This window comes from Coenobita brevimanus, chromosome 80, assembly GCF_032717465.1.
Source record: "Coenobita brevimanus isolate Jiangsu-jjx chromosome 80, ASM3271746v2, whole genome shotgun sequence".
NCBI classification, from domain to species: Eukaryota; Metazoa; Arthropoda; class Malacostraca; order Decapoda; family Coenobitidae; genus Coenobita; species Coenobita brevimanus.
Window position 1 is genome coordinate 31,190,694 of NC_137033.1, and position 3,856 is coordinate 31,194,549.

Below are 3,856 nucleotides of genomic sequence, written 5' to 3' on the forward strand. Positions count from 1 at the left end.
GTATAAGACACTTATACAAAGGAGTGTTTCCTTGTTTCTGTGCCTAAAATCACTCTATATTTACGACATTCTAGTTGCCTCTGTGCATCTGTACTTCACTGAACGATCTGGAGAACTTTAGGTCTCTGCTGGTTAGTAAACCTGAGTTTCCTCCAAGTCAGTACTGCTGCATGAATTTCCAATCAAAGAGTACTTGGTTCGTGGAGTAATATGACCACTGTACGTTAAGTACACTGCTTCCCGTCCAATCAGCGAAGTTAAGCAACGTTGGGTCTGGTTAGTACTTGGATGGGTGACCGCCTGGGAACACCAGATGCTGTTGGCATCCCTACGTGTCAAGTGGGGTTGGTGGAGGATTAGTGCCCCTCCCTGTAAAACAATTAACTCTAAGCCCCTGGGCACCCCGTCTGGGATACATGGCATCTGGCAATGAATGAATGAATGAACACTCAGAAAAAATAACAAATCCTTACATAAGTCATTGATATCACAATGAATGGTGTAGCTACATTTTTCTTTTGAAAACAAATATTTCATAAAATGAATAAAGATCTTTCTTCATCGTTTCTTGACACAAATAGGTGGCCTTTACAGTCATTTGTATTTTACTAGTGAAATTATAATTTTTTCGTCCATTGTTTCCAATTAACTGGTCCGAAGATTGTAAAGATGCTTTTTTAGTGTAAATTAACTTGCACTTGTACAATTTGAACAGCATTGGCCTAATTCGGACCACCACCCCTTGTCTTAACCAAGGCCCTACGTATTCTTTAATTTTTTCCCCCTCGACTGGCGAAATATTCTACCTAAGTATGTGCCATTTGCAAAAATTGCTGCTCGACGAATAACGCCCACATCTACATTACCGATCTTAATGAAAAAGTAATATCGGTCCTAGAACTGAACCCTGGGACACTCCGTTTGTAAATGGTACCCAACCAGAAGTTTCCCCACTGATTTGTACCTTTAGACGCTGGTTAGTAAGCCAGCTGTCAGTCCAACTAGCTAGTTCCCTCTAAGTTCCCGGTACATAAGTTTTTGTCATTAACTTTTGATGAAGTACTTTATCACAGCTCATTTTTATAAGCACCGGTTATACTCAGAGAATGAAAGAATTCAGGTAGAGAGAGGGCCTGCAGTTGTAATGGACCCAGGATCGAATCCCGGCTGGAGCTGGGAACAGTTTAAGGATTTGAATTTCCTAAAAGCAGACTTTCCTGATCTACAAGATGACCTGAAGACATGTCGTAAAAGTACCCCCGCTAATACCAATACACCAGTCCTGTATGAGACAGCCCTAGCATGTATTCAGTATGGATGGTGGGTGTTAGCGCCGAAGTGATGACATGTGGAGGTGTAGGAGGACTACTGGGCCTTGGGATAGGTCACTGCCCCCGAGGAATAGGCCCAGAAGCCTTTGCCCAGAGTCAGACACGTAAAAAAAAAATACTGGTGAAAACTGAGCGATATGGCAGAAATTCATGTCGCGAGTCATATCTATCTATCTATATACCTAGGCTGCTTCCCCCAAGGAAAGGGAGGTAGCCGAGACAGGACGACTCACTCTCCATTTACTCATCCATTCAAACACATTCATTCGCATCTTAGCCCCAAAGGGGAGAACGGACAGATCCTCACCGCACCACACCGCACAAGGGTCAACTGGGCAATGCAATCAGGGACATCCGCAGCAGGGCCCGACAGCAGAACTGGTTTACCCCTGCCACATCATAACAGACCCATCCCCTTACCCGCACCTGACCTGACTAGCTGATCAGACCAAATGCGGGAGAATATCCCCTCAGGGCTGCGTCATCACTTATTCATTCACAATTTCTCTCCATTTATTTCTGTCACGCACAGCCACTCTTCCTTGTTCAACAGACATCCCTCTCGCATCCAGCGCTCTCTTCACACTGTCCATCCATCCTATTCGTGGTCTTCCTCTCAGCCTTACACCTCTCACATCAGATCTAGTTATCTTTTTCACCAATCACTCATTTTCCATTCTCTCCATATGCCCAAACCATTGCAACACCCTCTGCTCAACTCTACCAGCCATCTCCCGAACAACTCCAGTTCTCCTTCGCACTTCATCATTTCGCACCCGATCCATACGCGTCACTCCACACATACTCCTCAGACATCTCATCTCCATTACATTCAAACTTTTCCTCTCTGCTACACCCATATTCCATGTTTCAGCCCCATATAATGCTGTCGGTACCACAACACCCTCATACAGCCTTCTCTTTACATCCATTCTAAGCGAACGACATTTAAACACTTTTTTCATTCCTCCCAGCACCTTTCCTACTTCATTTATTCTAAACTTCACTTCTGCATCTATTCTTCCATCCACAGCAACATGTGACCCTAGATATTTAAAACAATCTACCTCCTCAAGCAACTCACCATTCAAAACTATATTCATCCCCCTACCATCTATCAACCTCGTACACTTCATCACTTTACTCTTATTCTCATTTACTTTCAATTTCCTCCTTTCACACACCCTTCCAAACTCCTCTACCAACTGTCTCAATCTCTCCTCTGAATCAGTCACCAGTGCAGTATCATCTGCAAACAGCAGCTGCTTCAGATTCCACTCTCCTCCATCAACATTTACCAGACTCAGACCACCTAAAACTCTTGCATTCACCTCCCTTACAACACCATCCATGTAAATATTAAACAACCAAGGCGACATCACACATCCCTGTCGCAGCCCCACTCTCACGGGAAACCAATCACTCACAGCATTTCCCACTCTTACACACGCTCTACTATTTACATAAAAACTTTTCACCCCTTTTAGTAACCTACCATCAAGTCCATACAATCTTAAAACAGTCCACAAAGCCTCCCTATCAATTCTATCATACGCTTTCTCTAAATCCATAAATGCCCAAAACACATCCTTGCCTTTCGCAAAATACTTTTCACACACTTGTCTCACAGCAAACACCTGATCAACGCATCCCCTCCCTCTCCTAAAGCCACACTGCTCATCACTAATCACTCCCTCTGTACCCTCTCTAACTCTCATAATTAACACTCTACCATACACCTTACCTACAACACTCAACAGACTTATACCCCTAAAGCTAGTACATTCATACTTATCACCCTTGCCTTTATACATCGGGACCACACAAGCACTTGCCCAGTCAATTGGCACCATACCTTTCTCAAAACACACATTCAACAATCTTACTAACCAGTCAACAATAGTCACTCCACCACTCTTCAGGCATTCCACAGCACACCCATCCATACCTGCAGCTTTCCCTGTTTTCATCTCCTTTACTGCCTTCTCCACTTCCTCCTTCGTGATCAAAGAATCATTCAACTCTCCCAACACATTTATTCCTTGCACCCTTCCATCCGCCACAATCTCAGCCACCCTTTCCTCCTCTACATTTAACAATCTTTCAAAATACTCTGCCCATCTCTTCCTTACTGCATCCATCTCAATTAACATTCTTCCATCCTCTGCTTTTACTCGTTCTTCCTTCCCAGACTCTCCCTTTCGCACCCTTTTCACCTCCTTCCAAAACATTTTCATATTCTGCTGAAAATTCTCTGTCAGCCGCCTACCCCACCTCTCATCTGCTGCCACTTTAGCATCACGCACAGCCCTTCTCGCTCTATTCCTCTTCTCCTTATACCTTTCATATGACGTCTCATCCTTCCTCTGCAGCCACACTTCATATGCACGTCTCTTCTCAGCCACAGCCATACTTACTTCCTCGCACCACCATTCACTTCCTTTTCTTACACCACCACCCACACGTCTCACACCACACACCTCTTCTGCATGCCCCACCACAGCACTCTTAAACAACTGCCATTC

General features: G+C 44.3%; 1 pseudogene; it reads left to right on the forward strand.

Annotated features, from left to right (window-relative positions):
- The first annotated feature begins 206 nt into the window (after positions 1 to 206).
- On the forward strand, positions 207 to 325 carry LOC145409409 (5S ribosomal RNA; annotated as a pseudogene).
- The last annotated feature ends 3,531 nt before the right edge of the window (positions 326 to 3,856 follow it).